Genomic DNA, 22,990 nt, shown 5'->3' with positions numbered 1-22,990 from the left:
CTAAGCAAGAATTCTTTGCAAGATCTAAGGAAGATTTATTAGCAGCCCAAATGCCTAAATTAGTTTCTTTCTTTGGAGAGGTGGTTATTATTGTGTAAAAGATGCAAAAGGTCCAAGAAATGAATAACACTTATTAACAAACATGTTCTACTACAGCATAAGGAAGGGAGAGAGCTCTCCTTTCCTTACTTTTTCCTCTACTTGGTTGCTGCAGAGAGACTTTCATCAGAGCCTCTCTAACTTTACACCTCCATTACGCCTCTCTAAAGACAAGCATCCAGCTTTCCGCAGTCACGTACTTTTTACAGCTGTGTTCTGCACTACAGGCTGGAGTTCAGGAATGGCCCAAGGCCACAGCAGCTGTAGGACCGGCACTGGAGCCCTGCTGCAGGAGGCTTGTCCTCTTGCTTTTTAGGACAATGGTAAAAGTCAGGCCGTTCGAATTCCCATAGAGGAAAAGTAAAAATACTGTAAGGAACCTGAATCTATTGCTGCAAATGTTAGCTGCCTTTTCCTATTTGGCATTGTAACAGAGCAGAATCTGAGCTGTCCAAATGACAGTTTTAGAGAGGGGGGGAGTGAGGGGAGGACAACAAAAAACTCTCATGACTCAAACATCTTTGCTTTCTCCCCCCACGTTATCTGGCAGAATTAAAAACCCAGCAGGAAATTAAACATATACACCTGACAAAGAACTGCTTAGAAAATGTGATGTGTGATTATAGATGACTCATTCTCATTTCAGAGAACTGGTCTGCTTTAAAGACTCTGGCAAGCTCTGTTCTTTTTTTATTTTATTTTTTTCAAAAAGGCATTTTACAACTCCATTTTCTAAATATGATTTATAGTTATTGTTTATTGCATTCAAAATAGGAAATGTAACAAGCTTCTTTTAATGCTGCATTCTACCTAGTCAAGTTTTTATGAATTTATATGCCAGGTTCACAAATGAAAATATTTTAGCGTGCTCTTTTCCTAGCCCATAGAAAAAAATCCTTTCCAGGTGCCTGTGATCTGTATTTTAAAGCTAGTGTGGATCTAGCTGGAAGTTCTATGCCCCCCCCCCCCCCAAAAAAAAAAGAGTGCTTTAAGTTGAAAGCACTGAAATAATACTTAACACTTACATGGCACCTCTTACATAAAAATCTGCAGTGCCTTTACAGTGACTGAAATAATTATTTTTCATAACACCCCTAAGATGTGGGGAACAGATCTGTAACGAGCACTCGGTAAAGGACAGAATATAATCACCTCTGGTGTTGAGGACAACTGCTGTTTAAAGTCTTCATCAATAATAAACAATTTAAACAGTAACTTGATTTCTATCACTGAAACTGTCTAGGGATTTGAGTTTTCAGCATGTTGTTCTTGAGCTGGAATTTGTCCAGAACATCTAGGTTAAGAGGCATACTGTGGCTTTTATAAAAATTGCTATGAGTGTTAAATGATCAAAAAGGGGTCACATCACAATGGTAGGTCCCATCAAAGGATTAAACCTGCATCATCAGGGTGCTCTTTAATAAACCCCTCTTGGAGTATTGGCTCAGGGCAGGCTTAAAAGGAAGACTGCAGTCTAGTGAATCACCAGCACTGTTTAGTGCAGACTCAGTGTAATGTCACTTAACTTGAAGGATTTGACATGATGAGAACACAAAGTGGTGAGATGTACAGCCTACAACAACTGAGGACTTGTACTTTCAGAAAACGCATTTAAAATATTGTACTAAATTTACAAGGACTGTATCCAACTCCCTACTATCATTATCAGGATAAGATGTACATCTGTATGACTAAGAAGGTCCTACACTCTGTACTGTGAGATCCTGTTATTAACTGCCTGTAAGATTTGACAACTTGAACTGTTCAGAATATTTTTCCTGCTCAGATGGATCTTTTTTTGTTTGTGAAAGTTTGAGCTGTTTCCAGAACTGAGATTACAAAAAAAGAATGCTTTTCTCATGTTAAAAAAGTAAAATTTTAATAGCTGTTTGACTGATAAATTCTATTGTTCCCAAGCCTTGGAGAAGAAAATTGTAACTGAACAGGGTATTATACTGGTTTCAAGGATAGGCTCTTTTGCTATTTTTGTGAAAAACAAAGAACAAAACACATTTGGGCATATCTCCCTGTGTTTATGTTCAATAGTGACTTTAAATCTGGTAGCAAAATTCTCACATATTTCTGAACTGTTCTTGTCAATGGCGTGGCCTCTACACCCTGTCTCTCATATCTCATCTGCTGGCCTCTGAAAAGGTCTAAGCTATGCTGGAAAGCATCTTTTTTCTTATTAACAGGGAAAGGTTGGAACAGAACACAGAAGGGTGAGGGACGGGGGAGAAGATGTGCAGAAGATGTGCAGAGGAGGAGGCAAAGCAGAAGACAGTGGTGAGAGCTGGAACTGGTGACAATTAATAAGAAGCAGAAGATTTGGATGGAAATATAAACAGCAGAGTGGGAAGTTACTTGAAGTGAGAGGGAGTAAGGAGAAAAATGAGCTTCTGCTCAGTGGCAATAGAGAATGGGAGATATATTTAGGAATGGTGGCAGAGGGAGGCACTGGAGAGAAAGGAGGAATGGAGATGGGCAAGATTCAAGAACTGGGGAGATTAACACAAGTCTAAAAGGACAGATAAAAAAAGAGATTGATCATTTCTGTACCCCAGGACCATGAATCTAAACATTCCTCTATCATCTAGGAATAAGTAATTAACTGTGGACCCTCCTGGGGAACTCTGCTTCCCCGACCTCCTTAAATGGCATATCTTGATATGGTTCTGTAGAAATTAACTCCTTAGATTTTAATGTTTTTTGTCTCCCCCTCAAACTTGCATGAGTATGTCCACTAAAGCTCTGTTAAAAGCTTGGTAAGATAGCTAAGTTATGCACTCAGATTTGAGGAAGTGATAGAAGAAAATGGCTATTTCTGTTAGATTTTGTCTGTGTTTTTTTTGGTGTTGCAATGAGTGGCTTATATTAAATCTGGACAGCTATCTAGAAGGAGAGAAGGAAATCTGTAGGTATTTGGAGAAAAACGGATGCTGAAACAGAAACAGCAAAGGAGGGAGAGCAACTGGCATGGGTGCAAGGTTTTGGAACCTTTTCTGAACTACACTGTTAGTTATAATTGAGCCCAGGCCAGTAAAAACTGAAAGTCATAGTCATCTGCTGGCCTCTGAAAAGCTTAATGTTTTGTTAGAAAGCATATTTTTCTTGCCAACAGTAAGCAGCCCTCTGAAATGAACATGTGTAGGCATGGAGGATAATCCTGTCTACCAAATTATAACTAGAACATTGTGAATTCTGTATGATCAGGTTGGAAGCATGGACACTGCATCCAGTTTTGGCATATGGAGCACACCTTTGAGGGGAAAAAAAGATGTTGACTTCCTGTGACCCCCTTTCTGGAAGGCTACAGCTCATGTCCCTGGCTCCTGATATTACTGCTGGAGCTGCTAGTACAGCAGAGTAACTGCAAACCCCTCGCAGGTGCTGCTCAGGACCCTTCTGACGTTGCGTCTGTGGTCTTTGACTGTAGGCCAGATGAAAGGAAGAAACTGGTCTGCTTTACAAAAACCCTTCTGAACCTTGCAGCAGCTTTACTCCCAGACAGCTGAGATTTACAAATGCAAACAAAACACAACAATATCTGACAGCAAACTCCTCCCTCTTGTACCATCACCATGGCTGGGGTGCCTTGCAGCATCCCTAGGGACAATGTGTCTTTCCAGGCCTTCGCTTGCTCGACTCAGTCTTCTGATGTGCCTGGTGACTCGTCTCCTTTTGTTCCTCCTGAAGAGCCTGTCTCTTTGATGACAGTCTTTGATGTTCCTGTTTCAGATTCAAAGATACTGCCTTTTTCTACCATACAAAGAAAGTTTTAAAGCAAACCAGAGGTCATAGTCATAAACAGAGTTCATAAAATCAAACAAAATTAATTAAGATTACATAGACAGATTCCTCACAGTCTCTAGTGCAGGGAAAATCACTGACAGTTTAGGGATTTTTCTGTGCATGGTTTTGAGCTGAGGGTAGGGAGGTTTTTTGGCTACTACTGAATGTTTACACAATTTAGATAAAATTCAAATTATTGCAGTTGCTATGAATCATTTCAGATAGCATTCACTACTTTATTACAGTCATTATGATTATTGTTTACTCTCTGACTGACATAACTTACCTTACTGAACAACATAACTACTATTCTTGAGAGTGTATGTTTAGAAGGAGAGGTCTCCTAAGAATATCCCTCAAATTTTATCTCCTTAGGAAGCCCTCCAAATCATTCTCAAGTGTCCGGAGGATACCGCTACCTTGACCTTGACTTCAGTCTTGACCTTGACCTCTATCTCTACCTCTTCTGTAATAAAATTAATGATAGTGTGACTTCGCTACAAAACAGATGCTGGACTAAAGTAGGCACCGCCAGAACCTGTTCTTTCATGTACTGGGCAGATACTCTCAGCTGAGGAAAAAGAAAAAAGTCTTACCACATTCTGAGAAAAAGTCGTCTTCTTTTAAGGCACTGAATTTTCAGCTGCCACAGTAGTTTCAGCTGTAGATACTTACAGTGCTCAGGGTTGAAACTGGGTTCTGTGCAGGGCTTCATGTTGTGCATTGGCTGGGCTGCTGGGCTTGTTCCCCCCTGCCGCCATTATTTTTTATATGGTGTCATACCTTTCTCCTTTTGAATTTTTGAGCAGTGAAAGATGCCATTAATATAATAGACTCCTTGACTTGCTTTACTTTGAATGATCAGAAAATTCATTTCCCAATAGGGATTTTTAAAATGTAATGAAGAATTAAAAACCCTGGCTGCATGTCAAGGAACCTGCCAGATTTTCCTAAGCTTTTTTAACTGTAAGGTAGGAAACAGCTGAGAATCCAGCCTTTAATGGAAATAGCAGAGGAGAGCTAGAACTTTGCTTAATAGAACTATCTGGGCTTTACACAGGTCAGTGTGCTGCAAATAAGGATATGATATGCATAGTTGGAGAAGACAATACATTCATATGTCACTTTAGATATTTTCCACAGAGAACACCAAATCAAGATTTAATCCATTCTGACCAGAATTACCACATTTTAGAGGATGAGGTAGGGGAGGATATTGGTGTAATTGCCAGAAAAATAAAGCAGGCTAAAGAAAATTCTCTTACAGTAAATGTAGTTTTAGGCTTGTAGTTTCTATGGCAAAAGAAAATCCAGCTCTTCCAGAAAGCATCAAAAAGTGGAGATTTTATCCCTGAGGAGTCTGACACAATTGTGCAAGATGTTGAGAACTTATTAGCTATTAGCCATAGTTCTATTCAGAGCCTCACTCTATAAATAATATAGCAACAGCTTTGTTCAGGAGAAAAGAGAGTGAAGATTCATAATTTCTACTGTAGAATTCACTGAAGAGAGCGAGACTTAACAATCAGGTCTCGGCTTGCCTTTTACTTGTGAAAATTAAGTATCCACTTAAGCCAAATGCTTTGAGGGATGTGAATGTTAAAGTTCATGTTAGTTCTCTAACAGTATGGATTGCAATATGTATAAATAACTGGAATGAGTTATGCTGTGATATTAACCCCCATGAGACTGATGTCCCAGAAGTGCTTCTGCTTATCGTGTTTCAGTATCTTTGAAGACTCAGGTAGGGAATTCCAACCATAGAGGGTATGAAAAGAGGCCGGGATCTTTCCCCAGCTCTATAAGATTGGAAGGGTGGTCTAAAGCCTCCCTGAAAAAGCTAAGAAATCCTGATGAGGACCTGCTACTAGGTATCGCCTTGTTGTTTCATCATCAACAGCATCTCGCATATGCCAGTAACAGGTTTCCCTTGACAGTCTTCAAACTGGGAATCACAGAAACAGCATGCATCTCATCAGCACATAGCGTATGGTAGGTATTCACCTGCTGACTTGAGCCTCGGGGTGATGGGCTTCTCTGTTTATCAGGTAAATAGGGGCAGGGACACCTGGGCAACGGGGTAAGAGAGGATCGGAGGAAGTGTGTGAAGAGCATATGACAGAAGAGGAGGAGAAAGAGGTGGACACATGCCTGCTCCTGTGGCTGTATCTTGGCTGACCCAGAGGCAGCAGCAATGATGAGTGCAGCTACCTTCATCCACAGCTGTTCATCCACAGCTCACCCAAAGCCCAAATCAGTTATACTTGAAAAGCGGCTTTATTCGAGCAATAATCCAAAACTCCCACTTGGTAACAGTAAGTTACTTATAGCCTCAAGAGATGTCAACAGTTCAGATAAATTTTCTCTGCTACATGCACAGGCAAATAGGCTAAAAAAGGTGGCATTGGGAAGAGAAATAGAGACAGAAAGACTAGTCAAAAGATGGAGGTGAGGAGACAGGGATTGGGAGCCCGGACACGGTAGGGGAGAAGAGGGTAGGAAAGAGATAGACAGAATGGGTTAATGTCTGTGGCCATTCGAGCCCACCACCCCTCCCTCTCACCTTTGCTGTGCACGCACAACGTGACCGAACCCTTAGTTAAATGATCAGTGCTATTTTCCTCTTACTTTTCCATGCTTTACTTTGAAACCTTATTATGTGCTTTTACGATAGCCTCTGCAATACTAACAGAATTTGTATGAGACAAGTTGTAAAGGCCCTAAGTGAACACCCACAGGCATGCAGGCAGTTAATTTCCTAGTTATCTCAGATGCAGGTTTAAAGAGTGAGAATAATAAAGCAAGATGGGTGAGTGAGGTCTTACAAGCAAAGAAAATGAAGCAAATCCATAAGTAGAGCTTCCTGGTGGCCCAAAAATACAGCTTTTAAGGTGGTACAATAATTAAAGTGTATTTTCTCTTTGACTGTATTTCAGTTATTTTTGTGCCAAATTCTGCAATTTTGCTGGCATTAGGACAAAAAGGGAGCACCTGCTTCTAATTCAAAAAAAATGCAAATTCCTGTCTTCAAAATAAAATGTTCTGAGTATAAGACACTTGCTATCAAATCTTTTGGTTCCCTTTACCACTTTACAACCTGAACTGGGAAAGGATTGTATTTCTGTGTTTAGGTTTTCTGATATTTTCTTCCTTTTTCTTTTCTTTTTTTTCGTTTTTTTTGTTTTCTCCCCATGGCATTTGAAACTTGGAAACAGGAAATCCTTAGGTAGGGATATATTTTATTCTTGTCCCATGAAATTGCATTCAGGTTTGGCTGAGATGAGAATTATTTGAAATAACTAATTGCCTCCAGTAATGTGTTTGGGTTGAGAAGAGTCAGGAGTGTGTTAAAATTTTAATGACTGTGTACAAATGCTCTAAAGATGCTGAACTGAACTGAGCACTGTGGAATTGCAATTGGGACTAGCTTTAGTCCTGTGGGGAGGGGAAGGTGAAAGTCACCCCGGGGAGGTTTTCACATCCCTCGCTTCCTCTGTGTGTGTGTGGCTGTCAAGGGCGGAGATGGTGGGAGAAGTCCAGAATGACTATTTGTTGGACTTCATTCTTCAACACCATCTCTTGGAGCAATAGTGTTCTTCTCTATTAGTTCTTTATGAGAAATTTTCTGAGAGATATCTATTCTGGAGTTAGGTAGTTCAAACACTCCTGATGACAAATTCTTTGTCTGTTATAGGAAAGTAGATTTTTAAACCATAATTAATAAAACTGAATGGCAAAGATGTTGAAAACTAGGATGTTCCAGTAATGAAGCTATGTTATCTTAATTCACATACAAAATTGCATGGACAGTTACAGTCCATACTGTTTTCACCACAGGGGCCAGGTCTTAGTAATGTATGTATTTTGCATACAAAGGGGACAAAAACGAGCATTCCTCGACAACCATGAAATAGGTATTTTCCAGACTGTGGATCTTCAAACCCTATGGAGCAGCCAGAGTCTGTGGTGTAGATTCAGAAATTCCTATTCAGTGTAAAAAGTGATAGATAACAAACATAAGACTGTTTGTCACAGCAGCTTTTCAAAGAGATCTCTGGAGGTCATTTAGTCCAATATCTCCTAAAAAGCAGGACTGTTGCCAGTACTAGATCAGGTGAGCTGTGGCTTTGTATAACTGAATCCTGAAAGCCTCCAAGGATAGTGATTCAACAGCTTCCCTGGGCAGCTCTCCCAGCACTGCACTGCAGTTTTTCCTCCTAGTGAAGAGTTTTTCCTCATGACCAATCTTAACCTCCCTAAGCACAATTTGCAGCTGTTGCCACAGATTTTTATCTGCCACTACCGGGAAGAGTTTGATTCCACTATCTTCTATTTTTTAACTGGCCTTCAAGTAGTTGTTGGCTGCTCTTAAACCAAACTTTAGCTTCCTCTTCAGCAGACTAAGGAATACCAGCTCTTTCAACCTTTCCGTGTGGCCCCAGGCCTACATCCTATCAGACACCACAGGACCCTCTCCAGTAGGTGGTCCAAAACTGGACTCGCTCTTCCACATGCAGCCTCACCAGCTCCAAGCGCAGAGGAATAACAGCTTCACCTGATCTGTTGGCCAGCTTCTCTTCACACAGCCTGATATGCAGGCTTTATTCACAGAGAGCATATTCATCCTGGAGTCCATCATAGCTGCTCTTTTCAGCAGGGCTGCTACTCAGCCAGCTGATTCTCAGCCTTTAATTTTAAGTGAGCTTACACTCTCCAGGGGCAGAACTTTGCATTTCTCCTTGTTGAACTTTGTGAGGTTTCTGTTGGCCCCATTCGCAAGTTTATCAAGGTCCACCTGGATTCAAGTTCCGCTGTTCATTGTGTAAGCCACTCCCCTCGATTTAGTATCCTTGATGAATTTGCAGGTGGCACGTTCTGTGTCATCACTCAGGTCATCGAAGACGACACTGAAAAATACGAGCAGCGGTTCACTGCCTGGTCACTCTGCTCGTAACTGGTCACCAGCCAGATGCTGAGCCATCAATCACTGCCTCTGAGCCCAGAGGTCCAGGCAGTTTTCAGTCCACCTAACTGTCCATTCTTTCAGGCCATACTTCCTCAGCTGCTAAATGAGAATGTTGTGGGAGAAGGTGTCAAAAGCTTTCCTAAAGCCAAGGTATATCACATCTGCAGGACTCCCCTTGTTCACAGAGCCAGACATTTTGTTGTAGGAGGCAATCGGGTTGGTTGAACATCACTTGCCCCTGCTAAATCCATATTGACTACTACTTTTAACTTTTTGTCCTTCACATGTTTGGAAATGTGTCCCTAAAAGACAGGCTGTGCGATCTTTCCAGGAACTGGGGTGAGGCTGGCTGACCTCTAACTCCCTGGTTCCTCCTTCTTGCTTTTCTTAGAGATGGCACCTAGAGCAGTTCTGCAAACACTCCAGGGAAGCAGGTGGGAGCCCCAGGTAAATTGCTGTTTTCGCTGTGAAGGGCAGGGTGTCCTGGAGCTGGTTAGTCCTGACAGAAGGGCCTGGCCCTTGGAAAGCATCATGGTCCTGGCAGCATCCAGTGAGCTCCTGCTGGCCCTTGAAAATTTGGAGAAGATAGTGTAAATCTCATGCCAGGCAATACCCATATCTACATCAGGTATTTATCCCAGCTGATTGTGTCATTTGTGTGCAGTCATGTTAGCTTTAGGCCTCTGACTTACATGCCTAAATTAATAGGACAGGTCACCACATAGGTAATAATTTCTCCAGTAGGTAATCCAGAACACACAGTGTAAGCAGCATTTTAGCTCAACATTATTCTCAGTGTTTTGACCTGTTGGGAGAAGATATATTATGAAGGTAAAGGAATCCAATTCAGTCCCCTCAGGTGAGGAATCACACTCCCTTAGGCAGTGTGACTAGTCCTATTGAGTTCAACTGGAAATTTATTTTGTTGCATAAAGCAGCAAAATATGGTTCATATACCATTAGTACTCAGCTGAATGTTTGCAATTTGAACCCTTAATGAAGTTCAGTTCAACAAATTAATTGCCAGTTTAGCCTGGAAAGGTTTCAGAAATACTTGGGAATAAGAAAGAATACAATTCAATTTCATCACTTGTGTAAAGCAGCACATGACCTCTACAGTAAAGAGTGTTTAAAAAAAAAAGTAGCTATATCTAGTTAGAATGGTCATTATCAAGTCAGCAAAACCATTTCATATATGAAATCCCATGCCAAAGATGTTTTTGGTCACTATTGCTCAACACATTAATTCAATGAAGATAATTCAAATTTCAGCCACAGCAATCAACTCTCTACTTGAAAACAGTCGCACGGTCATAAAATTCTGAAACTGTAACAGCCTTTTAAAAGATTTTCTAGGAAAATATTTAAAGATAATTTTGTTTGGAAATCATCGTATTTGGAAGTATCTGAGCAGGGTGGTCTGTAGTTTCACAGCTAGTGTACCGCGAAAATTTTTGGGCCCACCAGAGGCTTTATGTAATGCAGCCACTGAACTGCTTCTCATCCTTGATCCTTTGGCTTTAGTAATAGTGCAGGTAATATCCACAAAGGGCACAAAACAGTCAGTAGGTAGCTGGGTTGTGAAAGGGCTATGTTTCAACTCTGCTAATATTCAGATAACAACCTCTGAAATCCTCTGCAGAATTAGTTGTTTCTAAACAGCAACCTTAAGAGTTTCCTTCTTTCATGTTGGCCATATCACCACAAGGGATACCAAATACAAAATGCTAATAGAGATTTTTGGAGAATGTCACTGAAAGACTGAATGAAATTAGTGAAAAAGTACTGTGTGGATTTATACTTACTAGGTTTGTGACTCTGGATCCTGTTAAGAGAAATACAGGAAGAATCCCATTCTAGCAGGGGTGCCACTGGAATGGTGTTAATTGAGGGCATGGATAGTGAAAAAATATTGCCAGCTCTGTCACTTGTTACAAGTTGTTGATTTATATGGGAAATGAGAACTATGAAGGTGTGTTTGCGGATAAGCATTCAGGTTTCTCCCTCAGTACAAAAGGCTGAGAATAGAGGTGAAAAAGCCAAGGAATGAGAATACAGAAGATACCCACACATCCAGTGAATACTATCTTCTTCAGTAAGTGACATGCTAATTTCCTCTTTGAGCACTGCATATCGTGTCCTTGCTAAAGTTTATTATCAAGTAAATTAAACTGGAACTTGCAGCATTTGGTATATCAGCCAGTCCGGGGAACAAATATGTTTCATTATTGTTTTTTGAAAACAGAAAAAAACCTTGACTTTATTTTCAAATTAATAGTCAAGTGGAGTGATGCATGCTGTCTGTGTTGTATTTTAGGTGCTCTGTCGTGCAATTTCACATCTCTACATGAGGTTGCTTAGAAGTTAAAGCAAATTAGCAAAAAAGATAATAAAAAAATCCCAATTTCTTAAAAGCTTGTCAGGTTCATTGTAAGCAACTAGCTCTTTAAGTGAAGTGGTGGATGCAGGAGGAATTAAAGTTAACTTCACCCTCTTGTCCCTGAGCTACTGTCTGAAAATAAAGTTCTGTTTTACTTCTAAGCTCATTTCCAAGGAGCATAACAATGTATTTACAAAGCTGATCTTAAACCTTTAACTTTGGCATGTGAGACAGTAAAGATTGAAAGAGTGTGCCTCCAGTTCTTAAAGAAGACAGTTTGGTCATTAAGAGTTCATGGTCTTTATGCAATGGAGTTTCATACATGTCCTACGGTTAGAAAACCAAAAAACCAAGACAAAAGATTTCAAATCAGCGATTTTGTTCCCTTTTTTGCAGCCTGGCTGCAAGTCACACTATAGTCTGTGTAATTTATATCTGTATTACTCAGAGTTTTGCAGGAATTATATTTTTATGAATTTATTTGGACTTCATCTGAGGGAGGCAGGGTAATGTGTGCTAAGGAAGGCAGTAAAGTGTTTGGCATAAGGGAGCTGCCAGTTATCTAGCTGCTGTTGTGATAGTTGATCTTCTTTACTCAGTATAAATCTGCCATCAGCAGGTTATAATGAATCTGATACCCTAAAATCTGTTACAACTCAGTAATTTCTTAAAATCAAATCCTTTCTCAGACTCTCAAAATGTCTCCTATCTGCTCAAGAGGCTATGCAAGGAAATTTCTCTCCAAAATGAATTTAAATGGTCCTTGAAAACATAAAACTGAACAATTACGCCTGTGTCAGGTAATTTTTTTTTCCAAAAATGCGATATTTCATAAGAAATAAAGAAATTGCAGGCTGTAGCCACTGCTGAACTCACTGGTGTCTCTGCGTGGGTGTTCCTCATTGTGGTTATGCAAAAGCGATCACGAGTTGTATGAAAGCATCAGAATGCAGCTATTGCAGGCGCTGTCACAAACCTGAGTAGTGCCAGTGGGCTGGGAGTGCAGGGCAAAGCCGTGATTCTCTGGCATTTTGGCTCCTCACTCTTCCCGCAGTCTTTCTTTTGACGCATAGTTTAAATGGTGAACAAGAACGGCTGTAAATTAGAAAGAAGGGTTGGGACTGAACTACAAGAAAGTATAAATGGTATTAGATAAAATGAAGAAACAGAAACTGAAGAGCATGCTGATAATGACAAAAGAAATATAGTGATATTTGATTAGGGACCAGATTATAATAGCCCCCAAACCCATTCCCTGGTTTGTCCACCAGTAGCAGCTGTGATGAAGGATAATGTTTTCCCACTCCCTTTTTATTCAAGCGGGACGAACAGGATCAGCAGCAAAGCTGTCTTTGGAACAACTTTCTCATTCCAGTAATCCATCAGTGTTATCTCCTGAGCTGCTGCTTCCTCCTGTGAGCCTGCAGCATATGTAGTTCCATTGCAAAAAAGCACAGAAATCACTTTGCAAGTCATTTCTATCAGTAACATCAGCTCACTTAAGAAATGCAACCCTGACCGCTTTCACTAAGACTGAGCCAGCTTCCCCCACTGTCCTAACTCATGGTCAGTGAGGTATCGGCAGTAACACAAGACAGACAAAAGCTGCCAAAACCACAGGACAAATTAAAAAATGAGCAGCAGCCTGAATCCCATCAAAGTAAAAGGCAATAGGGTTAAAATGGGAAATGGGAAAACATGAATCTTTCAGTCAAGGGGAGGTGTGGGGAAAAATCAATGGCCAAGAAAGTAATTATTACTGTCTCTGCTATTGAATGAATGTATAGAATGAATAAAAAAAATGGGAGGTTGGATAATTCTACAGCTTTGATGAAGAATTTAACTGATAAAAATATGGCTATTGGAGGAAGTCTGAAGATCCCAGGCATTACGAAGGGAAGTGGCTGTGTCAGTGCTCTGTTTCCCAGTTAATATGCTCAGGAACTGTTCTGGCCTTGAATCTGAGTCTACTGCAACATTTCTGATCTTGCTATAGAGTAAAAGGTAATTATTACAGTGTGGCCTGGTGGTTCAGTTCCAGGCCTGAGTGCTATGGATCCAGCAAACTAACAGAAGCAATGACAGTGATTCATTATAGTGCCTTATAGAAATCCATCAAGTTCTGGGTTCTGGTTTCTATCTCTGTTTGTTATGAGGATTCAGTAACAGTTGTGTTTTTCTCTCTGCAAATCATCTGATAGCATTAACTGAGAATGGCAATGCTACCTGTTATTATTAATAATTATAAAAGTGTCATTTTTTCATTGCAAGAAACACAAGTTCCCTTGGATAGAATTATATCAGTTCTTTGTTTTTAAACTCACTGTGAGCTTTTTATTTATTACAAAAGCTGTATTTGCAGATGGATGCAGTGACTGTTCAGTTAACAGATTGAGAAAAAAAAGCCTGATGGTGCAAAAATCATTTGAATACAGAGCTGTAACAAATAATCACAAGGCTAAGCTCTTCCCCCTGCTCTGCTTGTGGCCAGCTCCTTCTCTCAGCAGTAACTAAGAGCTTGCAGTTTGGCCTCGACTTTCTGGGATAGTGGAACAGTGCTTAAAGCACATTTGAAGTAGAAGGAAGGAGGCATTAAGACACTGGCACATCTCCCAGAACCTCAGGTAACAAATGCCAGCCTGTGTCCGTGAAACTCATTAAAGTAGCTTCAGGGCTGCTGTCGCTCATGCCAGCTGTCTGCTCCAGAAGTGCCATCAGGGCTGTTGGGGAGAAGATGAATGGGTAGACTCTTCAGCCGTTTCAGGTGACCTGGCCTTGGAGTGGAGGCACGGCAAGGAGTTACCGTGGCTCTTTTATGCTGTGATGACATCTTGCTTGCCCATTAAGCCAAAGTAGTAAAAATTGGAAATAGAGGCTCATTATCTGGCTGTCAGGCTTCTAATGCACTTGTCAAGTTTTAATGTAGTAAAGGAGCTAGCAACCTGAAACTCTCATAAGAAGAGTATTCCTGAAGAACAAAATGCATGCTTTTTCCTTAGCATTCAATGAAATGATAGCACAGCTGCAAATTTCGGCTCTGTTTTGTGAAGGAATACATCACCAAAATTCACTCCGCCACTATAGTCTTCAGATTTGCTAATCACACCCCCATCAGGTAGGTTGGCTGCAGCTTATAATCAGCACCTGAATTATTCCCACACTACCCAATTCAGAAGAAGAGTCAAGGAGATGAACCTGTCTGGTGTAATGTTCTCCAGGAAGGATGTGTAGTTTGAAATATATCAGTCTTACTGTTTTCTGATAGCACTTTTCTTAATGAAACCCTCCTAAGTGCTGCCGAAAGCAGGAGTGTGCTGTTCACAGAAGGTGAGTGCAGATCCCAGAATGCAGGATACTCTGCGCACCCTGGGCAGCCACACTTTCTATTTTCCAATAGCTTTTTATTAATCCTCCATGCCTGTGTAAAGCACGATTTGCTCTTCTACTGCAAAGGGAATGTATATGCATTATTTTGAGATAAATAAGTGCTAGAAAAATTGAAGCACTCTAATGCCCACGTCTACCAGATTAATTCCTATGGCATGACAATGCTTAACAGAAAGAAGTGCTTCCTAGTGAGAAAAGTTGGGTTTTAGTTAAGAACTGAGAAGTGAGAAGACAAGCTTACAACAAAACTCGTCTCTGAAACTGCATACTGCTTGGTAGACTGACAACACAGAAACAGTGCCATACTGAACAACTGTAAATTCTGGGAAACCAACTATAAGCTGCAGGAATTCAATAAGGAGTAAAGGCAAAACCAGTGCAGTATTTCAGGCTACTTTGACACTTAACTTTCAGTCCATTTATGTTCTCATTTATGTAGGTGGTGATCTCCTATATCCTTCACAAGTTGATGCACAGCATATTGCTGTGCAGATGGGACAAATAACCATGGTAAGTAGCAACAGAAGACTAAAAGCCTTGAATGTCACAGGGCAAAGAATATTTTTTCCACCCTTGTGTGTACCTGAACACAATGTATATACACATGCTGTTAGCAATGATCATCATGTGATAAACCACAGCCCTATATGACAATCTGTATAGTTGTGTAATTGCTACATACAAGTTTCACCACACAACTTGCGCTTTGCTTCTACATCTCCTTAGGCTGTGTTTCCATCATTTCAAATGTGTAATGGCAGAAATAGTCCCGATCTGCCAGGGTTTTTTTTCCCTTTTCTCTCTCCTGTGCGAATTTACATTCAAGGCCAGTGTCTTTGTCAAAGAGGAAAAATGAAGAGAAGGTAACCTGTCTGTAGGGAGGTTCAATTTTTTTCCTTTGGATAAAAAAATATATTTTTACTTTTCCTTACCATTTCTCACCCCTTTTAAAAAGCAGAGTGATAATTCTTCCGTGATGGATTGCAATGTGTCTATGTTCCCAGATTTATAAATAGGAATTTAGAATGAAAAAGTTGTTATAATGTAAAGTATAGTTATCTCAGACACATAGTCTAATCAACAATGCATTAATTAGCAGTACAGAGGAAAATTGCATCAGGAGACATATCTTCATTTTTTTCCCAACATTTTACTCTTGACGTCCCTGAAGTCACTCCACAAGATCAGCAGCAAAGCAGATATTGACTCAAGTTTTGTGGATGTGTGAACCAAAGCGGACATTTCTTCTGAAAAATGAGTTAAATATTACATAAGTCATTAATTTTCAGGGGACAGGGATTGTTTCTCATTAAAAAAATGGCTTTGAATTTTTGATATTTATTTCTTAAGAGTGTAGTCCTACAAGTTATTAGTTGCTAGAAAGACTGGGAACTAGAGATGTAACCTTCTTGGTGAGCAGCTCTTCTGTATAGGCCATATCCTGGGCATCCATCCTCTCTGGTGAGCTGCTGTGCTGTTTGAACCATACTTCTGCTTGACAGCTTGCTTTTTGACATAATAAATGGGGCTCATTTTTATAGTCACCATCTTTCAGTCTCCAGAGCTAACGACAAGTCCTTCCAGGCATATCTGTAAAAAAACCAGGGCATTCAGAGCCAAGCTTTGTTCATTTGAAAATGAAATGAATTAGGCAATATGTGCTCTAGATGTTTGTCCCAAAGGCTAGTATTATTTCTATTTAACCAATGTCTGTCATTTACTGAAATACCAAACCACACATTTAATTTTAATGTTACTGTCACATCTGAATTGATAAGTTAGGTATGTAAATTTGATTTGAAATGAAAAATTAAATGGCTAATCAGCTGATCATTACATTCATAGCATGTTATTAGCAGTTTAGGTTTTACATTATTATTTCTCTTTGACTGCCGGGTGGTTTTACTTCACAGCATGTTATTTAACGCAATTGCTATTTTTCTTGCTATATTTAATTAAAACTTGTGAAAAAAAAACATTCACAAGGGAAACAACCTAACTCACTATTTTTAAATAGGCTGGTGTACCCCAAACAGAGGTCTAAAAATATTAGATAAACGTGTCTATGGATGTAAGATATCATATATACTGACTTCAGCATGTATTTCATTCTGTTCAAGTAGAATATTCTGATCTGCAGTCATTTTACCTGGATGGGATAACGCAATTCAAAGAAAATGATGGTTTGACTTTTACTTTTCCAGTGTTTAAGCTTTGGATTGGTTTCCTGTTTTGCATATGTAGCGTGTTTTGAGTTCATCATTCTTTTGTGCTACTGGCTAATCCATGAGAGGCCACTCTTGCAGGAAGTTAGGGGAGGTTTGTACTTGTATCCAGTTCTGTGATTTGGTCTTCAAGTGTCAGTCTTCAGATGTTGGCTCTCTGTGGAATACATTACACATTCTTGTTTTTCTCTTTTAATTCATTTGTTCTGTTGCAGATGAGTTTGGCAGAACGCTGAGAAGAATGTTTAAGGCTCTGTGGAGTTGTTTTATAAGCCAATAACCTTGCTTTCTTTCAAGAGAGAGACTGGTGTAGAGGAAGTTTATAGGAGAGAGTATAAATTATCAGAACTATCTTCTTCTTTCCAAACTCCTTGCTTGGAGCCTGATTTGTCATTTAGTGGGAGTAACTTTTGTATACCGGAAAATCCACACAAGCTTGATAAGTGGATGTAGACAGTTCACACATGCTTTGAAATTCCAGCATATAAATGTCCTGAAAATGTCATTTTCCCTGAATATGGAGCTGAGCAAAATTTCTTCCTACCGTTGCAGCTCTGGGCTGCTTCGATTATGCATGATCTAGGCACCCAGACTGAATGGTTTGTTTTTCTATAGTTCTTTATCTGCCCCTTGATTTGGCAGTTTGCAGGACTAAGCTATCTGGTTTGAAGGCACAGGGGCAAGGCAGCACTGGGACAGAGAAACTAGAAAGGTGGCTGGCAATGGAGTGAGAAACTAGGACTGTGAGTCAAAGTGGGGAGTAAGACGGGGAGAGTTTGGCAACGAGCCCACGTAGGAGAGACTGAATTGTCTCAGGGCAAAGCTGGGAACAGTCAGTGCTCGTGGTCTGCCAGGCAGGTTGGAGAGAGGTCTAGGAACTGGTGAAACGGGCAAAAGGAGAAATAGGTCTGAAAAGAAGCTCCAGTTCCAGCGGGCAAGCAGGAACTGCTCAGACAGAGAGACCAGGGAGTGAGGCTGAAGGAGATAACCAGGGCAGAGTTTGGAGTTCAGAAGACAACTGGAAGCTTAGGGTGGAAGAAAAGGAAAATGTAGATGAGGAACCAGAAAGGGAAAACTAGTTAGCAAGAAGTCTGGAGGAGGGAGTGGGGGAAATGGCAGCGGGCAGCAGTGCAGAAGAGTAGAGGAGGGCTGGCTATGTGAAAGGGCTGGGAGTAGGATGAGGAAATAGAGCAATTCTGGGACTTGCTAGGTGAGGAGATGTGCCTGCTGGGAGCAGCCAGGCTTAGGGCAGAGGCAGCTTGAGGAGGATGAGGAGACCAAATCAAGCTTGGAGTTGTGGGGGGATCAAAGCATCAAAGTCTCTTCCCACTGGAGTACGCTCTTCTGCAAAGCCTGGAGTTGGACCTTTCATCCCAGGGTCTCTTGTTGCCCTACTGCTTCCAGACAGAGTGCACTCACTAGCACAGCGTGCATGTGTTTGTAGCATATGCTACCCAGGTTAACCTATTCTATTTAGACTAGATAATAATAAAGACGCAGCATTATAGTGTCTGTTAGGTGACTGCAGCTAACCAGTGGCCTGAGAGGGGCCTAGTTCATGCTATGACCTCTGACACCACATAGGATTAAATTAATGCAGGTATCTTACAACATGCTATAGTGTATAAATGTGCTATGGCGATGTTCCACACTGATACCTGGCTGATGCACACTGTTGGTTTTTTTTGTCTGTGATGGATGGCCCCAGCTCTCAGGCCAAAAATATTCATATCTACATTGGAAGTCAGGAGCTGGCATGAGGGAGATACTTGGTTTCATCCAGTTCTGACCTGGATGGGACCTCTCATATATATAATAGGGATTATTAGAAAATTTCGTTCCAAGCAAACAGAGAGTAATAACATAAATGCACACTCAAAAACTTACTGCTTAGAATAGACCATTAACAGAACACTGTGTCTAAATTAGCATAGGCTAATGTCAACAGTGAGCATCATGTTTCAATTTGCCTCTCCCCCACAGGTAGGCAGCCTCTGTCCCCAGATACCTACATTTGTGCCAGTAATTTTCCTGTGCTACCTCTCGTAAGTCTTGGCAGTGCTGAGTAACTACCTATCTATCTTACAACTAAATCTTGTCAAGATTCACAAATTGCCATTCTTTTGCCTGTCTTTTTTGATTAGGCATCTGTTTCAGAGCCTACCTATTAGATTAAGTCTAGTGCAATGCAAGATGCCACTGGCAAAGGCAATGCCACCAGTATTTTTCCAGTATCCCAATGGCTAGAACATTCATTTAGGGTGTGGGAGACTTGGCTTAAAATTATTCACCTGGCCAATGTACTCCGAGGACTCCAGTGAGCAGCATTCTTTGGCTGAAATTGCCCACTGGTTTCTGCTGCAGTTGCTTCCATTTCACTGAAATAGTTAAAACATTTGCTTGAAGTAAGATCAGAACTCAGCTTCCTCACGCCTCTGTTTTGCACCTATTATTCATAAGTGCATGTCCATGAATGCCTATCTGTTAAGTCTGAGGCTTGTTCTCTTCCTGTAGTTTAGTGAATATGTATTATTTCATGCAATGTGGAATAGGTTTCACTAGAGAATTTGTGAATCAGTGTGTTTGTGAATCTTACTCTTAGATATTGTACAGGGAACTTGAGGCTATGTAATTCTGTAAATGAACTGGGGTCTAATTTTGGAGTCTGTCCAGCACTAAACCAGCACTTTGCACAGATTCTCACTACTTGCAGTCCTCAGTTTCTGGACGACTTGGGACACGTGGTCTTATCTGCGGGAGTACTACCTGCACTTTGTTGTAGTCGATGTGGTAGCAGCTGCAATTCGGGTGGGTATGATAGTACGTATATATGGGTATTCTGACCATTTAGGCTCTGGGGGTTCAGACTGAGCACCCAAACGTTGTGAGGGCTCCACGCCTCAGTTCTTCGGCTGTCAGATGGACATAACACCACTCCTGTCAGCTCCCAAGCATGCCCAGAGCATAGTGTTGGGAAACATTCAAACAGTGTTGTGAAGAGCACCAGAGAAAAGCCTTTAAGGAAATGAATCTTCAGAAGAGTTTTTATGTGCAGTGCCTGAGGCCAAACCCAGAAAAATGAGAAGGCAGAACGGTCACTGTCAGCTCATTAAGTGAGCACTGTCCATTCTGAATGAGACAGGGTCAGGCAGGAAAAAATAGTAGTATCTAATAGTTGAAATGGAAAATATATCATAAACTAGCTGTACATAAAGTTAAATACTCTTGCATTAATTTCAACATTTTTAAACTTTGGAGTGTTAGATTTCACAACCTTTTAATGTAGTTTTGTAGGTAATTTTTATATATGGCTTTCAAAATCTGACAGATGGCAGGCTTTTGCAATTATTATCCTTTTATTTCCTCAGAATGAGCTCTATTAGATTGTAGAATAAACTCCTAAGGGAAATGATGGTTGCTTCAGTGGTTATGTCATTTAAAACTATAGCCTACAATATACTGTAAAGAACAACCCTACAGTGATAAGCCAGAGGACTGCATGACTTAATAGGGCTTTTTCTATTTGTTCTTATTTGGTTCTGGGAAAGGGAGTTAGCTTGTCTCTGTATTATCTTGCTGCTCTGCCTCAGGGAAAGAGTGGACATGAGCAGGATAAATTAATTTCCATTTTAGCTGTTTCTCCCTCCCTTTCTCCTGGCATCACATTTGAAGTTCCTGTGTTGTATGATCAAAAGGCACGTGATGCATGAGTCAGTCAGCTCTGCAACCATCAGCAGGAGTGTGCACAACACAGACGGTACTAGGGTTTATGGAGATACTATCTGACCAGTAAAGAGAAGAAAAGCATCCAGTCTTTAATAAATTGGTTCTAACAATGGGGGCTGGAGAAACATTTGATCAGTGTAGACAAGGTAACACTTAGTAAAATTCCCTAAGGATTAACTTTTAAATTCTAGCTGATGTGGAAAAAGGGAAAAGGAAAATGTTCATCTTCTGAAATCAGATATATTTTCTTCCCAGAGCACTAAACATCATCATATGGCAAAATCTTTTTTTGACTTACATACATAGCGTTACTCCTGAAATAGTGCCTAAAAATCGTATTTAGCCAGAAAGATTAAGGCTTCCCCAATTTTTTCCTGCCTGTTCAGTGTCACCGCAGCTAAATAAAGAAACTGAGAGCACCTGATGTGTGACTGGACTTTTTCCCTTCTCTTCCCTTCCCTTCCTTTCCCTTCTCTTTGCTTCCCTTCTGCCCTTAACTTGCTCCTGCTCCCTCTCTCTCCCTCTTCAGGTAAAACACTGCCCTTAAGCTGTGGTTCCCCTCTAGCAGCTGTCTGGACTTTTTTCCCCTCTGTAAGCTCAGCACTCAAACAATCAGGTTTCAGTCCAGCTGGCAGCACTGCTGGCATATGAACAAATCTCAGTCCTCCTGATGTGTCTGGAGTTGCCTGAAGGAAGAAAGTGTTGCTGTCTGAACAGGGTAAGTACCAAGGGATAATAACCTTGGCAAATATAATTGCCACTAGCATTGTGAAATTTGACATGATTTCTTCGATTACCTGTTCTAGGAATAATGTATTCCCAAACTGCAGCGATGTATGTAATGGCTACTCGTTAAGTTTGCAAAACACTTATCATTCTAGTGCTGTTTTCAGGTGCTTGTAGCTTTACTGAAGCATTCAAATTTCATCCTTCAACTCTGTCTGAAATCTGCCCTACCCACTCCTTTTTTCAAAGGTAAAAATGAACAAAATCAAATTATGTAAATTTTAACTGCATACTGCTTCACCTACTGGACTAATTTTCATTGTCCCTTCAGTTAAACATTCTGAATAAGTGATAAAATCCCTCTGTACCACAGAATAGGATTTAGTTTTCCTTTTTTAATTATGTCAGGTAAAGGTTTATTTTGTATAATAAAATAGGGATGCAATTAAATATCAGCCTGAACAGCCTATTGCTTCAGCCTCTCTATGAGCTGACAAAGACAGTTTCCCAAAAGAATTCTTACTCCAGGGCTTTCTTGAGAGTTATAAAAGAGGTGAAGGGAGTGGGGGTTTCCAAGGAGAAAGTGAATTTCCATAGCTTATATTTAATTTAATGGGCATAGACTATACTTGTTCTATTCCCTATTAGAGAAGAGCTATCCTAGATGCATTAAAACTAGGTATCTACTACTTAGCTAATGATGGATGAGGGCTCTAATTGTTTTTCTAACTGTGTCTCTATACTGTGTCCTGTCCAGTTACAACAGCATAAAACTTCTCTCATGAATACAGTTTTAAGAAGACGAAACTAATGTGCAAGAGTATCTCTTGCTGTCCTAGAAGGTCTCTACAATCTTTCCCAAGAGCTGATTTATGGCACCTCCCTGTTCATTCATTCCAAGGCACACTGTAATCTATCAATTATCTTGGCACAGGAACATGTGTATCTGCTCTGTTTTTTCCTCCTTGGCTTCCTGATGCTAGAAGGGAGGAGAGGAAATAGTTCCTCCTAAACGGACCAGCAAAAAACATGTTTGAAATGGGTCAGTTCTGCAGGCCTCAAAATTGTGTTTTGCAATGGTTTTGTAAAATCATTATTATCCAGGGATTCAGCTGGGATTCAGCTCTCTTAGAACTCCTTTTGAAATTTGGTGTGCCCTTGAATGGCTCACTTCTTTTTGTTTTTAATCAAGAACAAAAATGTCTATAAAGTCTATGTATTTGTTTAGTACTTCAATGAAAAGCGCTAAAATATGAGAAACAGGCCTCACTTCTCTCTTTATTAATCAAGTAATTTATGCAAGAGAGAAAGATGCCTCTGCAGTTGTTCTGAAGTTTTATTCTATTTTGCAACTTGCTGCAAAGTTCAAGCTTTGCCCTATATCAGTGATGCTGGAGGATACCTTGGCTAACAAACCAGAAGCTGTCACTTGGTTCTTAAAATGCTGCTTTGCATTTTAACGTGTGCTGCCCTTGGCCATGGGAGAGAGAAGCTTCTTCTGCAAAAAGTAACCTGAAATGCAGTTGAAAAATGATCTGCCACTTGTGTGAGTGGGACAGAATTACGAAAGCTTTGTCATGGTCAGCAGGGAAGATTAATGGAAGCTAGGACTTGAGTCAATCAGTGTTGAAACAAACTGAACCAATTAATTAAATGGAAACACTTAGCAGAGCTTGTATCAATAAATAC

The sequence above is a fragment of the Apteryx mantelli genome, chromosome 1, assembly GCF_036417845.1.
Source record: "Apteryx mantelli isolate bAptMan1 chromosome 1, bAptMan1.hap1, whole genome shotgun sequence".
In the NCBI taxonomy this organism is placed as follows: domain Eukaryota; kingdom Metazoa; phylum Chordata; class Aves; order Apterygiformes; family Apterygidae; genus Apteryx; species Apteryx mantelli.
Note: the sequence above shows the minus strand (reverse complement) of the source record.